This window comes from Chiloscyllium plagiosum, unplaced genomic scaffold (genome assembly GCF_037043375.1).
Source record: "Chiloscyllium plagiosum isolate Xiang-an unplaced genomic scaffold, Cpla_swu_hap1 HiC_scaffold_18, whole genome shotgun sequence".
Classification (NCBI taxonomy): Eukaryota; Metazoa; Chordata; class Chondrichthyes; order Orectolobiformes; family Hemiscylliidae; genus Chiloscyllium; species Chiloscyllium plagiosum.
In genome coordinates this window covers 99,702,337-99,724,259 of record NW_028270156.1, presented here as the reverse complement: position 1 = coordinate 99,724,259, position 21,923 = coordinate 99,702,337, and the positions used below count along the sequence as shown (strand labels likewise).

Sequence of the window (21,923 nt, the reverse complement as noted above, 5' to 3'; positions counted from 1 at the left end):
CTTTGTTTCATTGAAAACTTGGCTAGGCAGTTGGCATGGTCCAAGTAATTATGGGTAATGCTAGTTCAGACTAAACTGGAAGGCAGGGCGAGTGAGGTATTTGCTCGTGTCAGACGAGGGGTCAAGAGACCCTGAAGATGTAAAACAAGCTATTTTAAGTGCTTACGAATTGGTACCAGAGACATGTAGACAGCAGTTCAAAAACAATAAGAAGTAAACAGGTCTGACATATGTTGAGTTTGAAAGAATTAAACACAGGCATTTTGATAGATGGATGTTTGCTTTAAAGATGAATATCTGTAATGGCTGATTATTCTGTAATGGAGATTATTCTGCTGAAGATGTTGAAAAACTCACTTCCAGAGATAATAAGAATTCACATGGAGGAGCGGAAAGTTGAGGAATTGAGAAGGACAGGTGAATTAGCAGATGAATACATTTTGCTGCATAAGACAAACTTCCAACCAAAATTTCGTCCTGCGAGGAATCGAATTTGGGAGTAGTGGAGATGCTACACTATAAAAGGAAGAGTAGAGGATAAGAGTTTACCACAGGTTGAAGAAGATGCCCAAAAGGGTGGGCATAAGGTGAAAGACCTCAAGTGTTTTCACAGCAATTGAGTGGGACACGGAAAATGACAGTGCCGGAGGTTTCAGATGGGCACTAGGAAAAGTTATATCACTGCCATAAATTGAGATCCGTCAGGTCATAGTGCTGGTCGTTAAGGAAGGCACTGTGGGAAAATATGTGGTAAAAGAAGCTAAGTCAGTGGCACTAGTGCAAGTATTAAAGGAAACATTGCGAGTGACTGACAGAGTGTGAGTTCCAGGAGTCCAGTTTGTTCTTGGGAACGATTTAGCAGGATCCAAGTTGGGAGCAACACTGCTTGTTGTGGAAAAGCTTAGGGAAGACCAAGAAACTGAGAAATTAAAACAGAAGTATACTGGTATTTTCCCAGAATGCACAGTTACCAGATCCCACTGTCATACGTCATAGCATGAAGCACACAAACTAAAGACAAAGATGAAGGAGTTGAGGTTTATTTGGCGGACCCCCTGTTTGACGTAATGGTGCAGGGAAAACTTGAACAGGCAGTGGGTCAGACAGAAGTGTTTCATCATGTAAGGCGAAGTGACTTGCAACAGACAGACAAGACGATAAAAGATATATATGTGGATGCATACTCTGAAAAGAAGGCAAAGATATTCCTGAGGGTAATTATCTGAAAGATAGAATCCTAAGACGGAAATGTAGACCATGGCAAGTTACTGCAGAGGAGGAATGTGCTGACGTGCACCCGATTGTTTTGCCACGAACATAGAGAAGGGAAGCGTTAGGGTGGCACATGAACTACCCAGTGGGAGGTCAACTCGGGTAGAAAGATACAGGCTAAGGGACAAAAAATTTTATTAACCTTCAATGCACAAAGATGTGGTTAACTTTTGTCATGTGTGTCATACATAACAAATGGTTGGTTGACCACAGACAGTAATGAAAGTAGCATCTCTATTGCCAATTCCCAGATTCGAAGATCCCTTCATGTGGATTATAAATGAGTGTGTAGGTCCCCTCCTGAAAAGTAGAGGAGATAGAGAACTGGAGAAACAGGTGATAATAACTGACTGACACAGTGGGAAATGAAATCCAAACGTTGCGGATTTTGATATGCCTCAAAATATGTTAAAAATGAAGAAGTCCTTGAGCATTGGGACAGATTCATAAACTATCTGCCTCAGGAGCATAGAACGCAGCTGAAAAGTTTGTTATTGCACTATGAGGACATACGTAAGAATCACATGAGGAGGGCTAATGCTATTGTACACGAAGTAGTCGTAGGGAATACTGTTCTGATAAAACAAAACCCATATCAGTTTAATCCTCTCAAAGCCAGACAGGTCCAAAAGGATATTGAGGCCATGCTGAAGGAGAACATCATCAAACCAAGCCCGACCGAGTACAGCTCGCTGATAGTCTTAGTTCCCAAACTTAACGGTGTTGGCTGATTCCGTGTGGCTTATTGGAAGGGTCTGTTTGCATATTTTATGACTCTCAGGCTCGAAGACACTTTTCCTCATCTTGTATCATTAATTCTACGTTCTCCTCAATTCATTTCCAAGACAAATATCCTCTGTAAATGCTTTCAATGATCTAATTTCCTGAACTTTCTTAAACAGAAAATTCCTGACATTGATGTGGTGCTGTCGAACACAGCAGCAGCAGGACTAAAATTATATTCAACTACAATCTGTAACTTTTTCCTGGGATAATCCACAAATGAGGCCTCACTCTCATGCCCCTGCCTCCCCGATTAACGAATTCAACACGCAGTGAAACATCGAACAATTCTTCCAGCGCCTTCGCCTCCACGCCTACTTCTTCAACCAGGATTCTCGCCCACCCTCTGACGACACCATCTCTCGCCTCCAACACACCCCATCTACCTGGACACCCCGTTTTGGCCTCTTACCCGCCCTCGATCTGTTCATAGCCAACTGCCACCGCGACATTAACCGCCTCAACCTGTCCACCCCTCTCACCCACTCCAAACTATCACCCTCGCAACGTGCAGCCCTCCACTCCCTCTACTCCAACCCCAACCTCACTATCAAACCAGCAGACAAGGAGGCGCAGTGGTAGTTTGGCACACCGATCTTTACATTGCTGAGGCTAAACGCCAGCTCGCAGACCCCTCCTCCTACTGCCCCCTTGACCATGACCCCACATCCCACCACCAAACCATCATCTCCCAGACCATACATAACTTCATCACCTCAGGGGATCTCTCATCCACCGCCTCCAACCTCATCGTTCCACAACCCCGCACCACCCGTTTCTACCTCCTGCCCAAAATCCACAAACCTGACTGCACCGGCCGACCCATTGTCTCAGCCTGCTCCTGCCCCACCGAACTCATCTCTGCATACCTCGACACGGTCCTGTCCCCCTTAGTCCAAGAACTCCCCACCTACATTCGCGACACCACCCATGCTCTCCACCTCCTCCATGACTTTCGCTTCCCCGGCCCCCAAGGCCTTATCTTCACCATGCATATCCAGTTCCTATACACCTCCACCCCCATCACGAAGGCCTCAAAGCTCTCCGCTTCTTCCTTTCCAGCTGACCAACCAGTAGCCTTCCACTGACACCCTCCTTCGACTGACTGAACTGTTCCTCACTCTGAACAACTTCTCTTTCCAATCCTCCCACTTCCACCAAACCTAAGGTGTAGCCACGGGCACCCGCATGGGCCCCAACTATGCCTGCCTCTTTGTGGGATAGGTGGAACAGTCCATCTTCCACAGCTAAACTGGCACCACCCCCCACCTTTTCAACCGCTACATCGAAGACTGTATCGGCGCAACCTCGTGTTCCCATGAGGAGTTGGAACAGTTCATCCACTTTACTAACACCTTCCACCCCGACCCCAAATTTGCCTGGAGCGTCTCAGACTCCTCCCTCCCCTTCCTAGACCTCTCTATTTCTATCTCGGGCGACCGACTCAACACGGACATTTACTATAAACCGACCGACTCCAACAGCTACTTAGGCTTCACCTCCTCCCACCCTGCCCACTATAGAAACGCCATCCCATATTCCCAATTCCTTCGCCTCCGCAGCGTCTGCTCCCAGAAGGACCAATTCCAATACCAAACAACCCAGATGGCCTCCTTCTTCAAAGACCGCAATTTCCCCTCAGATGTGGTTGACGATGCTCTCCACTGCATCTCCTCCACTTCCTGCTCCTCCTCACTTGAACCTCGCCCCTCCAATCGCCACCAGGACAGAACCCCACTGGTCCTCACCAACCACCCCACCAATCTTCAGATACATCGAATCATCCTTCGTCATTTCCGCCACCTCCAAACAGACTCCATCACCAAGGATATATTTCCCTCCCCTCCCCTATCAGCGTTCCAGAAAGACCACTCTATCTGCGACTTCCTCGTCAGGTCCACAAAACCCACCAACCCAATCTCCACTTCTGGCACCGTCCCCTACAACCGCAAAAACTTGCGCCCACACCTCCCCCCCTCACTTCCCTCCAAGGCCCAAAGGGATCCTTCCATATCCGTCACAAATTCAACTGCACCTCCACAGACATCGTTTACTGCATCCGCTGCACCCGATGTGGCCTCCTCTACATTGGGGCCGCCTACCTGCGGAATGTTTCAGAGAGCACCTCTGGGACACCCGCGCCATCCAACCCAACCGCCCTGTGGTTGAACACTTTAACTCTCCCTCCCACTCCGCCAAGGACGTGCAGGTCCTTGACCTCCTCCATCGCCAGACCATGGCAACAGGACGCCTGGAAGAAGAGCGACTCATCTTCTGCCGAGGAACCCTCCAACCACAAGGGATGAACTCAGATTTCTCTAGCTTCCTCATTTCCCCTCCCCCACCTTATCTCAGTCCCAACCCTTGGACTCAGCATCGCCTTCTTGACCTGCAATCTTCTTCCCGACCTCTCCACCCCCACCCCCTCTCCGGCATATCGCCCTCACCTTAACCTTCTGCCACCCATCGCATTCTCAACGCCCCTCCCATAAGTCCCTCCTTCCTACCTTTTATCTTAACCTGCTTGGCACACCTAGCTCTTTCGTGAAGAAGGGCATATGCCCGAAAAGTCGATTCTCCTGCTCCTTTGATGATGCCTGACCTGCTGCGCTTTTCCAGCAAGACATTTTTCAGCTCTCACCTGGAATAATCCATGAGACTGCCATTACAACCAAGCCAATCTATGTTTCAGTGCTGTACGAGTGAACATGCCAGTTTCAGAACCATGTGTGCCTAAACCTGATGGCAACCCGCTGAAACTACCACAACTGACTGCATGCACTCCAAACAGTAGAACTGACATCTGATAGACAGGGTGCAATACACCCGTGGCCAACTGACCAAAGGTCCTGCCACATTCAGTCATAAATATCGATGGACCATGAAACAGCTCACTGTCGGAGAGGGCTCCACAAATATCACCATCCTAAATAATGGAACAGCCCCGTACATCAATGTAAAAGACAAGGATGCAGTATCTGCACCATCCCCAGCCAGAAGTGTTGAGTGGATGATCTACCTCACCCTCATCATGATGCCAAAAGAATCGCACATGCCAGTCTTCAATTAGTTTGATTCACTCTACGTGGCATGAAGAAACAGCTGAACACAGTAGATATGCGAAAGGCAATGGGCCGTGAGGCCATTCCTGTAATAGGACTGAAGACTTGTGCTGCACAACAGGCCGTGTCCCTGTGGAAGCTGTTTCATTCCAGCTCCAACTCTGACATCTCCCTAGCATTGTGGAGTTTTTCTCAGCTCTGTCCAGTCCTCTAATGGGGAATACATACAATCTGACCAATTATCACCCCCTCAGTGCCATCACGACTGTCAAATGGTGGGAGTTCTTTTGACACAGCTGTCAAGCAGCACAGAAATAACCTGCTCAGTGTGGTTTCCGATAGATCCCCATGTGGAGATGGTGCCTTTGTGGAAATGGCACGGGATTGCTAATCTAGACCAGGCTAATGCTCTGGCAGATGGTGGATGTTAAAAACAACTAATAAAATATCGAGATTTGAAATCTGGTGTCAGTAACAGTGACCCTGAAATCAATGTCCATTGTAAACTTCAATTTGCTTCCCCAATGTACTTTATGGAAGTGAATTCTGTTCTGGTGAATTCTATGCTTTCCTGGCCTGGCCTAAAAGTGACTCCAGATACACAGACATGTGATAAACTGTTCAATGGTCTCAAAACCGGTCAAGAAAGACACTAAATTGTACTGATGTGCTTCGAGGTTTGGAAGGGTAAAACCGACAGAACATCCAGCTGCAGCCTCAGTGTCGGAAAAGGGAATGGAAAACACAGTCCTGTTGACCTCGCAGAAACTTCCTTCCTAATATCTCTGAGCTTGTGACAGCCGTACCCCAGCTGTCTCCTGATCCTTTTAGTGTCTAGAAATCCATATTTATAGCCCGTGCTTTGGCTTCCACAGCCAGATGCGGTAGAGGATTTCCCAGGGTCACCGGTCTCTGAGGGCACCATTCTCATCTCAGTACAGAGCGGCCTGCCTGCACCTAATACTGTGACCTCTTGTTTTAGACAACCCAGCCAGGGGAATTATCATCCTTGCTTCCAATCTGTCTCGCCATGTCAGTGTTTTAAATATTTCATTGAGATCTCCACTCATTTTCCTAAATCCAAAAGAATACAGGTCCAGTCGCGACAAACTCTGCTCCCTCAACAAATCTCTCATCCCAGAAATCAGTCTGGTCATCCTTCGTTGCACTCCCTCAATGTCAGGTTTTTCCTTTATAAAGTAAGGAGACCAACATTGCACGCAATACAGCAAAATGTTCGAGATGGGCGTCTCCCCAAGGGCCTGTAGAGTTGCAGTAAGACAACCTTACTCCTGTGTTCAAATCCCCCTGAAATGATGGTCAACACAGCCTTTACCTTCCTACGTGTTTTGTGTTTCTGCAATATTGTTTTCATGACTGTTGTACGGGGAGATCCTGAACATTTTGCAATGCTGCAGCAAGCTACTTGTTGGGTCTGTGTACGCTGGTTAGTGTGCCAATATCATTCCCAGTATTGACTTCTGGCTTCAGAACTTACTGCCCTGAACTGACCATGGAGGTCTGCGCAGAAGAAACCAAAAAGGCATAAATCCCTTTAAAGATCAAAATGTTTCGCCCAATCCATTTTCAAATTATAGGTTGCTGTTCTATTGTTTCCACCAAAATACACACTGTCACATCCACCTCCATTGCTCTTCATCTGCCACGTATTTGCCCATTCACTCTACTTGTCTCAATCACTTTGGAGTTTTTCTTTTTAAATATACTCCTCGCCCACTCACTATCCGACATCATTTAGCGCCATCAACAGACTAGGTTATACTGCATTTGATTCTCTCAAACAAATGTTTGTGATGGATTGGGAATAGCTGGAGCCAAAGCACCGATCCCTGCGACACCCAAAGATCCTTGCACTTCAAAACAACATGTTCTATTCCTGTTCACTGTTTCCTGTCAGCTCTACCATTTTAGCCCCGACCCTATAACATTTGAATTTGCACACAAGGCCAGAGGTTTTACCAAAATCTTTCTGAAAATCCAAATGCACTGCATCCATTGCTTCACCGTATGTATAGACCAGTTAGTTTCTCAAATAAAGTTCCCATTTCATGTTGACCCATTACATAAGAACAAGGAAAATTAAGAAGAACATGGCTGATCATTTCATGGCCTCAGCTCTACTTGCCCGTCCGCTCACCATAACCATTATTTCCATTACTGCTCAAAACGTTATCTAATTGATCTTCAAACACATCCAATGACAAAGCTTCAACTATTTCACTCAGCAGGAAATTCCACCAATTCACAAACTTCTTGATCAAGACATTCCTTCTGAATTCAGTCCCGAATCTGCTCTACCTAATTTTGAGACTTTGCCCTCTTGTCCTAGCTTCACCTACTACTGGAAACATCCCCTCTAATTCTATCTGATCTATATTCTTCATAAATATATGTTTCTATCAGATCCTCCCTCATTCTTTCAAATTCCAATCTATATATAATTCCAGTCTACTCCTAATAGGCGAACCCCTTCAACTCCGGAACCAACCTAGTGAACCTCCTCTGTATCCACCGCAGTGACAGGACATCATTTCTCAAGTGAGGAGACCACAACTGCACACAATACTCCAGGTGTGGTCTCACCAGCACTTTGTACAGCTGCAACATAACCTCCTGCTTTTAAATCAATCCTTTTAGCAATTCTATTTGTCTCGTTAATTACCTGTTGCAGCTGCAGACCAAATTCTGTGATTCATGGACAAGGACACCCAAGTCCCTCTGCACAGAAACATGCTGCATGTGTTTTAGCATGCAAGTAATAGTCCTTTTCACTGGTATTCCGATCAAAATGGATGACTTCGCATTTATTATAATTGTACTCCATCTGCCAGAACTTTGCCCACTCACTTAAACTATTTATGTTCCTTCGTAAAGTTTCGCATTCCTCTACACACTTTGCTCTGACACTCATTTTAGTATCATCTGCAATCTTTGAAACACTACACGTGATGTCCAACTACAAATCGTCCATGTAAGCTGTGAATAGTTGCAGTCCTCGCACTGATCCCTGAGGCATACCACTAGTCAATGATCAGAAACCAGAAAAAAATACTCATTTCTTCCCACTCATTGCTTCTTGTTAGTTAACCTATCCTCTATCCATGTTAATGCATTACCCGTAATGCCACACATCTTTACCTTGTGCAACAGCTGTTTTGGCGACACTGTGTCGAATGCCTTTTGTAAATCTTGGTACACCGCATCTACTGGGTCTCCGTGTCCCAGTCTTCATAGATTTCCAGTAATTTAGTTAAGCATGACTTTCCTTTCATGAACTGATGCTGCGTCAGCCCATTGGGACGATTCCTGTCGAGGTGCATTGCTATTTATTCCATGAGTACACATTGATGTATTTTCCCCACTACACTTAATGGCTAACTGGTCTACAGTTCCCCACCTTTGTCTATATCTCTTTTTAAACAGTGGTTCCTGTTTTCCAATCTGCTGGAACTGCACCAGTGTCAAATGAATTTTGAAAAATTTCCACAAATGCATTTACTATTTCTCCCACTAACTTTGTTAGTAAATTGTGATGCATTCCATCAGAGCCTGGAGACGTATCTTCCTTTAGCTCCGTTAGCTTGCTCAACACCATCTCTTTCGTGGGAATGATTGTTTCCAAGTCCTCACCTACCTTTATCGCTTTGACAATTACTGGCATGTTACTAATGCATTTCACAGACAAGATCGACATCATATGTGCTCAAATCCTCGGCTATTTCCTCATACCCCATTACTGAATCGCACTTCTCACCCTCGAAAGGAAAATTGCTTACCTTAGCCACTGTTTTAGTTTTATATACTTGTAGAATCTTTTGGTAGCTGTCTTTATATTTTGAGGTAGTTTACTCTCATAATCTATCTTATGTTTTTTTCATAGCTTTTTTGTTGCTTTCTTTTGACGTTAATATTTTTCCAAATCTTTTAGTTTCCCAGTGGTCTTTGTCATTATTTATGCCAGCTATTTGATAGCTTCCCTTATTTCCTGAGACATCCACAACAGATTACCCTTTTCCTACAGTCCTTCCATTTCCCCGTTATATACTGTTGCTGAGCACTTTGAAAAATCGCATTGACAGCCAGCCAGTGTTCATCAACGGTTTCAACTTTAAGTCTTTGCTTCCAGCCAACTTTAGCCAACTCCTCCCTCATCCTATTGTAGTCTCCTTTGTTTAAGCACAGTACTCTGGTATTGGATTTTATCTTCTTACCTTCCATCTGTATGCTGAGTGCAACCATACTTTAAGTCACAATAATTTCTCCCAATGCAATTATTTATTAATCTCATTCTATATCTCTCGAGACTAAGGCTTCCCAGTCTTGCTGGGAAGATTTGACTTGTTTGTTTTTTTTTTGCTTCTGTGAAGACAGAACTAATGTATTTGTTTCATAGTTCTGTCACTTCCTTGTTGTAATGCTGTATTCTCTGTAACGAATTTGCACTTGTTTTCTCTTATCTTTTCCTTTGACAGTTCACGCTTATAATTCTTGTTAATAATCTCTTCAGAAACCCACCAATTCATGTTCACACCATGCAATCACAGGAGCATAGACTCTGTTCTGTCAGAAATTTTAATTAGAAAAGGACATCAGATCTGTATACAATACTCCAGGTACATTCTCTCCAACACTCTGTGTAACTCGTGCAGAATGTCTTTACTTCTGGTCAGAATGAATTACTGTAGAAGCTTCAATCTGTACTGAAACCAACACGTGGTAGATATCACAGTGAGTCAGTCCGTGGAAAGAGAGCATGGAGCTCTACACCGCCTATATACTGATTCTCTTTAAACAAAATCAAACCTAAATTTTACCTTGCTCAATTTGCGTATGTTTCTCTCAATACACTTTTTTTTCTCTGTTAACATACTGCATGAGTTCTTGAAAATCCTCCTGAGTGTCCAACTATACCATATTCACTGGTTTTCTATTATTTTCATTCACAAGGGTTATCTTTAAGCAAACAGTTTGCAAATTTTGACTACCCTTTCAGAAATCTAGAATCATTCTCTTGACGTTTGCTATTGATCTCTAAGTGTCCAATATCAGATTCTTTACAATAAATTTCAACAGATTCCCTACTGTGGGTAACAGGTTAGCCGGTCTGTAGGTCACCACTCTCCCTCCTCTTCCCTTCTTAAATCCTTGGAATGCATTCATAATCTTCCAAACTGGAAATGGAAACATACAATGATCCTCAATGCAATCAATCTGTGCATTGCTGCTTTCTCTAAAATTTCAGTATGAATTGGATCTAGTCTGTTAGAATTATGAATCCTCAATCCACATATGTTTTCAAATACTACCTCATCTCTGATATGGATGATTTTAGCGTTTAGTTACACAAGTCCCATGATCACTTGGTATTTCCTCCATGAAGACTGATACTAAGTAACTGGTTAGTTTCCCCGTCATTTTTTCTGTTCTCTACAATAACTACCACCTTCTGATCACACAACACCATTTCAAAACAGTCTGACCTCTAGCTCGGTGCTCAACATACTGTTAAAGCAACCCATCTCACACACCCTCATGAAATCCATTTCCACAGCATTAAAATTCATTTGGGTTAACACTGTTCAGATGTAACTTGAAGCTGTCCATTTTTATTGTAGTATCCACAAACCTGGATATGTAATTTCCTGTTTTGTAATATAAACAGTATTTGTATCACAATTTTGGCTTTGAGATATAACTCCCATCAATGTTTCCTTCTGCTTGCTGTTTCTGTGCTCCACCTTACCAGATTCTGTGGAATCTGAGTGACATGGGTTCTGGGGAGAATAATGGCAGATTCAGGCGAGATGTTTAGTGAGACATATCCCAACATTGATGTCATCTCACCACATCTTACCCATTTCTCTCAAGTGTCATTATGACATTTTCACCAGATGTCCCGCTATGCTGTTGGAGTGAAGAAGGACAATGATCTTTCAACAATGCTATGTATTCTCTCAAACAGCTAAGACTGCTCTAACCTGGTTGGGAACCTTACAGCAGGCTGGTGAAGTGTTGCTGCTGATGTACAGGATCTCAGTGAGATCACATCTGGAGTAGTTTGTACAGAATTAATCTCCTCACTGGGGAAATTGGCATTAACCAGAGATTATTCCCTCAACTGATTTGTGCAATGACGGTGTGAAAAGTAGAATTCCTACAATGTGGAAGCAGGCAATTTGAACCATCGACAGCACACTAATCCTCCGAAGACCATCACATTTAAATCCCACTATTCCCCCTGCCCCTAATCCAATCTCTATAACTTGGCATGTTCTTTGACTAATGCACCTTACCTGCATATTCTGGGACTGTGGAAGGAAACTGGAGTACCTGATAGAAACCTTTGCAGGCACAGGGAGAATGTGAGACAATGACTCGAGACTGAAGTTCAGCCTGGATGCCTGATGCTGTGAGGCATCAGTGCTAACCACTGAGCTACCCACTGTGGGCAACACAACATGCCTGCGCAATTCAGCCCTAGAAATGTGACTTAACAGCAGGGAGATTCCGTAAGTCCCGAAACCTGTCACTGAGCAACAGAAGGAGGACATTGAGACCTTGAGCGGCTTGGTCAGGAACAGGAGCAAGACATGCAAGCCTTCGAGACAATACTGTAGGAACACCAGGTGGACATTCAGCCCATCAAGTGTATAAAGCAGGAACATAATGAGCCCATTCAGCCACGCATGCTTCTTACACAGCAATTGGAGGAGATCATTTACAACCTTGTGAATTGAAAGGGAATGTTGAGGTTATGGAAAGGGAAGAACTTCGAACAGCCAACTTCACTAGGGAATGGAAAGGGATGAACAAACTATTGGGAATGGAAGACAAATTGTTAGAATCAGTAATTAAGGAATTATTAACCGGGAATGTTCAAATCAAACCTCAATCCATCGCAGTCAACATGATTTACTGAAGGATAAATCAGGTTTGAATTTTTTGACCTATGTTATAAAAAATATCTGACAAACAAGGTGGATTAAGGGGATCCTGTAGATGTCTTAGTCCTGGATTATGAAGGCATTGCATAACATGCCTCACAAACGAGCAAAAGCAAATTGGATAAGGAAAATGTATTTTGTTGAAGAGGCGCTAAGAAATAAAAGCCATGATATGGAGGTGTTGGTTGGGACTGGGTTGGACAACGTCAGAAATGGCAAGATACCAGGTTATAGTCCAACAGTTTGATTTTGAAAAACACAAGCTTTGTTCCCGCTGTTCGTTCATCAGGTGTTAGTGAGAGCAGAAGACCTTAGACATATAATTTATAAGGGAAAGATCAGAGGGTTGTACAGAACATGAACATGCATTTAACACATCGATGATGTCACCCAAATCTTTTATCAGTTCGAATGGAGGTGCGGGCTTTGATTGATTAATATGCAAACCTGAGAATTTATATCAAATCACTGCCTGGAGATAACTTAAGGTATTAACAACGTAAAAGAAGGGACTCCTCCGGACTGACTAGGTTATTGAGACGTGAGGTCTTGTTTCGAGTCTATCTTTGTCTTCTCCTGGAGTCAGACTGATTTTATTTCCAAAGCATGAGTTTATAAAATACCGCATTGACGGACTGTATATGAATTGTATATTGTTGACAAATATGATATATTGATATGAGAGAGGAGAGTGTGTGAACGTACAAGTGAGAGACGGCGAGTGTGAGTTTGCGTGGGGAGGAGAGGAGGAGGTGCATGGGTGTATGTAGGGGGAGAGCGAGAGTGGGTATCTACCTACGTTAAGACACAGACGGATTTGGCAGATCCCTTTCCCCACACACTCACTCCGTGGTTTCAGAGCTTCTCCTCTCTGAATATCTGCTCATTTTTTGTTGTTCATGTTACAGACCCAGATGCTGTAACTACAGTCCCTATGCTCCATCCAGATTTTGGTCACCAAATCATCAGGTCTCTCTGAAGGTGAGAGGCAGCTCACAGCACGACCTCCAGCAAACCATCCCCAGCCCATCCACTAACGTTTCAATAACAGGAGACAGTCAGAATCTTCTCAGTTACAAGTTAGATGCCTCGTCCTTTATAATGATAGTCGAGGGATTCCCTCGTGTTACTGACTGCACGGTCAGCTGAGAGCGACAAACACAGGCGTTCAGTGGACACGCACGTCTCTCAAAGCTACTGGAGCCTCCTGTCCAACATGGATAAGTACATGGGACATATCAGGAAGTGAACAACAGCCCAATACACACAATTTCATTGTTTCAGAGCTTCACAATTCCAGCATTCGATAGACTCAGAAGCCAAAAATAAAACACCAGGGAACGATACAGAAGAACAAACAATTAATTAACTGATAACATGTTGTGAAAATATGAATAAGGAGACAGGGGAGTGAGAGTAACTGGAGAAGTGAGACAATGGTGGGTCCAATCACAAAAATGAGAACATCAAAGGAAAACATTGGCAGATCAGTTGAAATGCTTCGTTACATCAAAATCTGAATCTGCCTCACAGAACCAACCCAGGCACCATAAGCAGGGACAAGATACCAGCCGGAATGGAGAGCTGTGCAGACCATGCTAGTGGAGTACTCCATAAACTGGACTACATGTCCAGCAAGAGGACCATTGCAAACCTTTGCCACTATACTGCTACTATACTTGCACTACAGAAATTCTTTAGACGGGAAGATTTGCAACCCATGCATCAATATAAGACAAGTGATTTTGTGTGTGTGTGTGTGTGTGTGTGTGTGTGTGTGTGTGTGTGTGTGTGTGTGTGTGTGTGAATGTGTATGTGTGTGAGAGAGAGAGAGAGAGTGAGAGCGAGAAAGAGAGAGTGTGTGTTTTGGTGGCAATAAATATGAAAATTGTTGTTTGAGAGAGAACACACGTGGAGGAAATCAGTTTAAATGAGAACAACTGACAAGGGTTCGGGAAATCAATATAGAGACACTGAGGATTGTGCCACAGACAGAGGAAACGATGTGCTTCAAAATATTAAATTAAAGGCATTACCAGACCCAGCAACAATATAAATCGATCCTCACAGAAGTGATGGGATTTTGGCGTGAGGTGAGAACCGAGCCATGGAATATCGACACAGTTTTTTAGGTTTGAATTTGGGAGTGTCAGCAAAAGATTATTGGGATCATTAAGACTACATTTCATAGGTCAGGCTTCAAATAGCATATAGAATAAGCCAGTGAAGTATATTCAGGAGATGCTAATCCCCCGAAGAGGTGAGAGGCCACTCTAGATTTGGTGCTCGGAAACGAGCCAGGGCAGGTATCAGATCTTGTGGTGGGAGAGCATGTTGGTTATAGTGATCATAACTGCCTCACATTCTACATAGGTATGGAGAAAGAGTGGATTACGCAAAATAGGAAGATATTTAAATGGAGAAGAGGAAACTATGATCCGATTAGACATGAGTTAGGAAGCATGGACTGGAAACAATTGTTCCATGGTAAAGGTACAATAGTCGTGTGGAGACTGTTTAAGGAACAATTGTTGTGAGTGATGAATAAATATGTCCCTCTGAGACAGGCAAGAAGGGGTAAGATAAAGGAACCTTGGATGACGAGAGCGGTGGAGCTTCTCCTCTAAAGAAAGAAGGCAGCTTACATAAGGTGGAGGAAGCTAGGGTCAAGCTCAGCTCTAGAGGATTGCAGGCAGGCGAGGAAGGAGCTCAAAAATGGTCTGAGGAGAGCCAGGAGGGGGCACGAGAAAGGCTTGGCAAAACGGATTAGGGAGAACATAACGGCATTTTACACTTACGTGAGGAATAAGAGAATGGTCAAAGAAAGAGTAGGGTCGATCAGGGATAGCATAGGGAACTTGTGTGTGGAGTCTGAGGAGGTAGCGAAAGCCCTAAATGAGTTTTGTGCTTCTGTCTTTACGAAAAAAACGAACTTTGTAGTGAATGAAACCTTTGAAAAGCAGGTGTGCATGCTGGAGTGGATAGAGATAGAAGAAGCTGATGTGCTGAACATTTTGTCAAACATTAAGATTGACAAGTCGCCAGGCCCGGACCAGATTTGTCCTCGGCTGCTTTGGGAAACGAGAAATGCAATTGCTTCACCACTTGTGAAGATCTTTGCATCCTCGCTCTCCACTGGAGTCATACCTGAGGACTGGAGAGAGGCAAATGTAATTCCTCTCTTCAAGAAAGGAAATAGGGAAATCCGCAGCAATTACGGACTCGTAAGTCTCACGTCTTTCGACTGCAAGGTGTTAGAAAGTATTCTCAGGGACAGGATTTATGACTATCTGGAAGAGCATGGCTTGATTAAATGCAGTCAACATGGCTTTGTGAGGGGTAGGTCAAACCTTATCGAGTTCTTTGAAGATGTGACTAGAAAAATTGATGAGAGTCGAGCTGTGGATATGGTGTATATGGGCTTCAGCAAGGCATTTGATAAGGTTCCCAAATGTAGGCTCATTCAGAGGGTCAAGAGGAATGGGATACAGGGGAACTTAGCTGTCTGGATACAGAATTGGCTGACCAACAGAAGACAGCGAGTGGTCGTAGAAGGAAAATATTCTGCCTGGAAGTCAGTGGTGAGTGGTGTTCCACAGGGCTCTGTCCTTTGGCCTCTACTGTTTGTAATTTTTATTAATGACTTGGATGAGGGGATTGAAGGATGGATCAGCAAGTTTGCAGATGACACAAAGGTTGTTGTAGGCTAGAGCGGGACATTGAAAGGATGCATAGATAGGCTGAGAGGTGGCAGATGGAGATCAACCTGGATAAATGCGAGGTGATGCATTTTGGAAGATTGAATTTTAAAGCTGAGTACAGGATACGATTCTTGGCAGTGTGGAGGAACAGAGGAATCTTGGTGTGCAGATACATAGATCCCTTAAAATGGCCACCCAAGTGGACAGGGTTGTGAAGAAAGCATATGGTGTTTTGGCTTTCATTAATAGGGAGATGGAGTTTAAGAGTCGTGAGATCTTGTTGCAGCTCTATAAAACTTTGGTTAGACTGCACTTGGAATACTGCGTCCAGTTCTGGTCCCCCTATTATAGGAAAGATGTGGATGCTTTGGAGAGGGTTCAGAGGAGGTTTACCAGGATGCTATCTGGACTGGAGGGCTTATCTTATGAAGAGAGGTTGACTGAGCTCGGACTTTCTTTCATTGGAGAAAAGGAGGAGGAGAGGGGACCTAATTGAGGTATTCACGATAAGCAGAGGCATAGATAGAGTTGATTGTCAGAGACTATTTCCCATGGCAGTAATGACTAACACGAGAGGTCATAGTTTTAAGCTGGTTGGAGGAAAGTATAGAGGGGATGTCAGAGGCGGGTTCTTTACACAGAGATTTGTGAGAGCATGGAATGCGTTGCCAGCAGCAGTTATGGAAGCAAGGTCATTCAGGACATTTCAGAGACTGCTGTACATGCATATGGTCACAGAAATTAGAGGCTGCATACATGAGGATCAGTGGTCGGCACAACATCGTGTGCTGAAGGGCCTGTTCTGTGCTGTACTCTTCTATGTTCTATGTTCTATTACAAATAGGAATGGTTAAGCTATGGGTCAAGAATCAGCTCATGGCCAAAGGGGTCAACATAGTTGTGCCTCGACTGTTTCAGCCTCAGATAATGGCCAGGGATGGAATGAAGTCAGAGGAACGAAATGGTGGTTGTAAACAGAACAGAAGACAGTGATCTCCAAGCGTTCAATATTTAAATATTGAATTGTGGTTCATAGCTGAAACTGAGTAGGTCAACCGACAAGGCACAGTGCCAGAACGAAAGAAGGAGAGAAAGAATGAACAAGTTCACAATTGTTGTTCATGGTGGTTGGACAGTGAATATTTACAGAGTAGAGTAAATAAAAATAACAATAATACAGTCACACGTGATTAATGCAAATAATAAATGGACAGTGAAACTTACTACCAACAATAGCCAGGGTAGGATAATAAAAACATTGAATAATGTCAAGTGCATATTCGATCCGCCATGGAAATGGCCACAAACGATATGTAGAAATAATCCATACATAATAAGATAACGTCCTGTCCATTGTTGTTACATTCCAAACTAATGTTCTCAGATTCAGATCTCCCATTCTCCTGTCTCTGTAGCTGCTGATCCCTGCTAGTGCTGTTGGTGATACACCCACTCATACTATGGGATAACACATTGAACGGTGCCTATTTTATCATTAAAATATGTAAACCTTCCACTGGGATATGTATAATCTATGGAGACTGACATTAATCACAGTCACCAAACAAACAGGTTTAGTTAACCAGTTCCTCACATCCCGATAAAAGGGAATATTTACTCAGTCTGGATTGAGTGGATGACGGTTGCTGAGGGGTAGATCATAAAATCTTCAATCTTTTTAATCTTTCTTCCTTGTATGTAGGAATATTGCTGGAACATTGCAGGGTTGTATGTGTTCCACCCTGTTTATAAAAGCAGACAGGGGTAGAATAACAGACCAGATGCATAAAATGCCTGGTACGTAATTTTCTCGATTCCTTGAGTAATGCTGCTCGTAGTTTGAAATGCCCTGGCATCAAACCATTTCATAAGCTCGAGGCAACATTCAGTGCATTGAAATTGCTGCTCAGGAACAGGGAGAAACAATTCTGTCCCCATGTGCCTGCTATAGAGATATAGGAAGACATAGGCCTTTCGGCCTATTACAGAGGGACAGGAGGAACTGATCAGCCTCTCGAACCTGTTATTCGTTCACCTTCTCAGACCTGTATAACAAAAGGAGAGTCAGTCAGCATGATTGCTCAATTACTGAGAAAAAGAAATATCAATGTAACATTCTGACTTTGATGCTATTTTACAGAAACAGCAAAAAGATTTCAGTCAATATGAACCGAATGGAATGTGAACAGGCCATTCAGCCCTTCAGTTCCATTGCATAGGAGCAGCAGGAGAGCACAGAGCTATTGGAGCCTGTTATTCGTGAGCAGCAGGAGGAGAGCACACAGCTATTGGAGTCTGTTACCCAATGGCAGCAGGTGGAGAGCACACAGCTATTGGAGCCTGTTACTCAGGATCAGCAAGAGAAGAGCACACGCTATTGGAGCCGTTACTCTGGGGCAGCAGGAGGAGAGCACACAGGTATTGGAGCCTGTTACTCAGGAGCAGCAGGAGGATAGCACAAAGGCATTGGAGCCTGTTACCCAGGAGCAGTAGGATAGCACATAGCTATTGGAGCTTGTTACTGTATCAACATACAGTATGTGGAACAGTTTCATCAATGGAATGAAGGAAGAAATAGCGAAAAACGTAAACGACACATGTATTACCTGGGACACAGGAAAGCTGAATTTTATAGAACAACATGTGATACATGCTGAAAAATTGCTTACCCAAGAGGAGGATAAGCGGAAACTAAAGATGAAACTGCAAGCACATAAAGTTCAGCTTACTATGATGCAAATGGTCGCCCAACCGTTGGAGGCATGTGCTACAGGAAGAGAGAGAGGCAGAGGTGGAGGTCACAGAAGACAAAGAGTTCGTGGAAGAAGCGCGGCCAGAGGTAGATCTGGCGGGTAATTTGTTTGCAGAGCAATGGACCACTGGGCGAGCCAGAGCCCACACAGACAGCCTCAATCGGCCCTGGAAGCTGGACAGCAGGGTGATTGACAGGGGAAGGCTGAGGTGGAGGTGGGCAGCCCACTAACGGGGAAACTTGCCAATTCTCCTTCTTGTTATTGGAATTTTATCCTTTAAATCTGATAGCTCGTGACTCGTAGGAAAACTGGGGTTGAACTTGATCAGTACTCCGACAGGCTTGCAGGTAATTCAATGGAAAGATTTACCAGTGCAGGCTGTAAAATATGACCCACAACCCCTGATGTATGTCTATGAGTGCGATTTAGCCAGAGAGCAATAAGTTCAGTGAGCAGTTCATTCACTCTGGAAGAAAACAACCATGTTGATCCTATTAACACCGATTTTCTTGCTAGATATATGCTGCACGGCACAGTACACATACACCGTGATGGCCCTGACAAACCATATGAGAAGGATTTGTTCAGGAGATTGGTTAGGGTTGTTACTTTGCGATTTTTATTGGAGTGATCACAAATGTGCAGTCAGTGTGAACTTATCTAAGGTATCTGTAACAGCAAGTAGACCCTACCTTTTTGATGTGGAAGGCGCCGCTCCTCACTGGCGAAGGCGTCTGGTGACATGTGGCAGGATTTGGCAGCATGGATGCCAAAGGCACAAATAATGAAAGATTGGTTCTTCAGGGACGATTTGGGTGTTTGGTTTAATGCAGATATGCGGACATATAAGAAGAAACTAAATTGGCTAACTCAGGCAGATAGGACAGTCCAGGAAAACTCCACTAGCCCTGCAAAGCCTCGGGAGATCACCTGGCGTTTCCCTCCGATGGAAATCTCAGAACCAAGATTAAAAGTGGCCCCTACAGAGTTGTGGGCAAAGTACAAACATGATGTGGGGCGAATACCGGGCTGTGAGCTCATAACGATAAGCCCGAAGTCTGAGTATCGTCTTGCAGAGCACAATACCTGTTAAAACCTGAAGCCATAGAAGGAATTACTGCAGTGTTTGAATCCCTCCTAAAGCCTGCAGTGATAATTCCTTGTAAAAACTCACAGGTGAGAACCCCCATTTTTCCCGTCAAAAAGGCAAACACTCCCGGTGAACTGGAGGAATGGAGGTTTGTTCAAGACCTTCAGGCTGTCAATAACGCTGTTGTTCCGCGCGCCCCACATGTTCCCAAATCCGATACAATATTGGCTCAAATTCCACCGGACAGCAAATGGTTCTTTGATGTGGATATCGCAAATGCCTTGAGTTCTGCAGGCTGATCCCTCGGGGCAAGAATGAAGACAGCCTGTGGCCCAGAACACTGCTTCTGTAAGGACCTTGGGGAGTAGTTGCGGCGTTGCTAGTTGTACTATACAGTGCTTTGTCTTAGTGTGTCTTGTTTTGTTTCGTTGTTTATAGGTCATTGTTTACGATTCCGGGTTGAGGCGATCGGTTTGCGAGTATCTATGGGACTGACTGAAGCGCCAGCCCCCAGGACAGTTCGATCCTGTTCCGTTGTGCAGGCCGTACCCCGTCTTTTCCCCCCGCAGGGGCCATCGTGAAGCTTCATGGTAAACAAGCAGCACACCCCCAACCCCAAAAACCTTCTGAACATTTACAGATGGATTTTATTAAACAAACACTCAGCGAAGGGAAAATGTATTGTCTGATAATAGTTGATATGTTTTCCAAATGGGTGGAAGCGTTCCCCACGTCTAAACAGGATGCCAGTGCAGTAGCCAATGCGTAGCTAACTGAGACAATTCCGAGATGGGACATCCCTGAAAGGCTTAGTTGTGACAATGGGACACAATTTGTCAATAATGCCTTACAGCAGATCAGTGATTATTTGGGAATAAACATGGGACAGCACTGTGCCGACCAGTCAGCGAGCAGTGGGGCAGTGTAAAAAGAAAATGCTGCCTTGAAAAAAATGACAAAATGTTGAGGAACTCGGGGTGACATGGAGAAAGGCACTTCCAATTGTGCTAATGTATATGAGATCTAGGAGGAGAGGAAGAGCTAATCTGAGCTCGTTTGAGACTGTGTTCGGCAGGCCGCCCAACACAGGAATTGGCACAAGACGAAAGGTAAGACAGGAAACAGGCCACTGTGAGGACGAGATGTTATGTTACTGTATAAAACTCTCTGCACGTTTGTCTGAAATACAGAATCAAGTGAAAGCAGCACTACCCCAACCAGCAGGAGGGAAGCTGCATGATCTAGAACTTGAAGACTGGATAGTGGTGAAAGACCTCAGGAGGAAAAAAAAATGGAAGATGAAGAGATAGCTGGGACCGTTTCAAGTGCTCCTCACAACACAGACAGCAGTTAGGATCGCAGATAGAGACACATGGATACGCACCCGCCATTGCAAGCGTGTAGCTGGGTCTGAGGAGACATCAGACACCACCGGAACTAATGAAGTGCAAGTAGTGATTCGAAGCCTCATACGAATATGGGCCTGCTCCAGCTCATACTTTTAGCAAACACCCTGGTAGGACTATTCGTAAGGGCTTTGCGTGGACCCCAGCCTACCATGGTTTTAACGAATGTGACGTGTGAACAAGGGCTGTGTACGGGGCATAACAGAGCAAGTGTTGAAAGCACCACCAAGGTGTGTTTCGGGTAGATAGTGTCTGAGGAAAGGCCTGGTGTTTCCTAAACATTTTCTGATGTATAGTTATTCTGGCTCTTTTTTTAATGTTGCTGTATTTGTCCTTGTTGTCATAAAATGACAAAAATGGGAAAATGTAATGGAAAATTATCCACTTACTGAGAAATTTGACAGAGAATGCTTTTCTTTAAATCAATGCTGTACTGAACCTTGTAAACGATGTTTAGATGAAGGTTTGCAGTTAGCTGATCTCTGTTTGGATTCTGAAAACATTCAACTCGACCTTGCAATAGTCGAACTCTGTGAAAGCTGAAGAACTGTTATGTCTAGAACCAGGGGATGAGAGGATAACAACTTGAGTTTCACCAGTCTTTGCCCTTGAGAGTGTGATAAGGAACGCTATAAGGCAGGCGTCTGTATAATGTTTTAGTATTCCTTGCATTGAGTCATCTGACTTAGTATAATGAGTCAAAATCCTGCAGGATTTTTAATAAAGACCCTTTCCTTGTTCTTGCTAATAATTGAGTCAAGTCGATTTAATTTCCATGACACGGGAATGGCCACAGAAATGAAAAGCCTAACGTATGAAGTCTCTGGGATTAAACTCACTGAAGTTGCGAAGGATCGGGGGTTCTAATTGAATCATACAAAGTACTAAATG

The 21,923-nt window shown here is 44.1% G+C and overlaps 1 pseudogene; it reads left to right on the top strand.

Moving 5' to 3' along the window:
* Window positions 1-1,067: 1,067 nt before the first annotated feature.
* On the top strand, window positions 1,068-20,207 carry LOC148147114 (uncharacterized; annotated as a pseudogene).
* The last annotated feature ends 1,716 nt before the right edge of the window (window positions 20,208-21,923 follow it).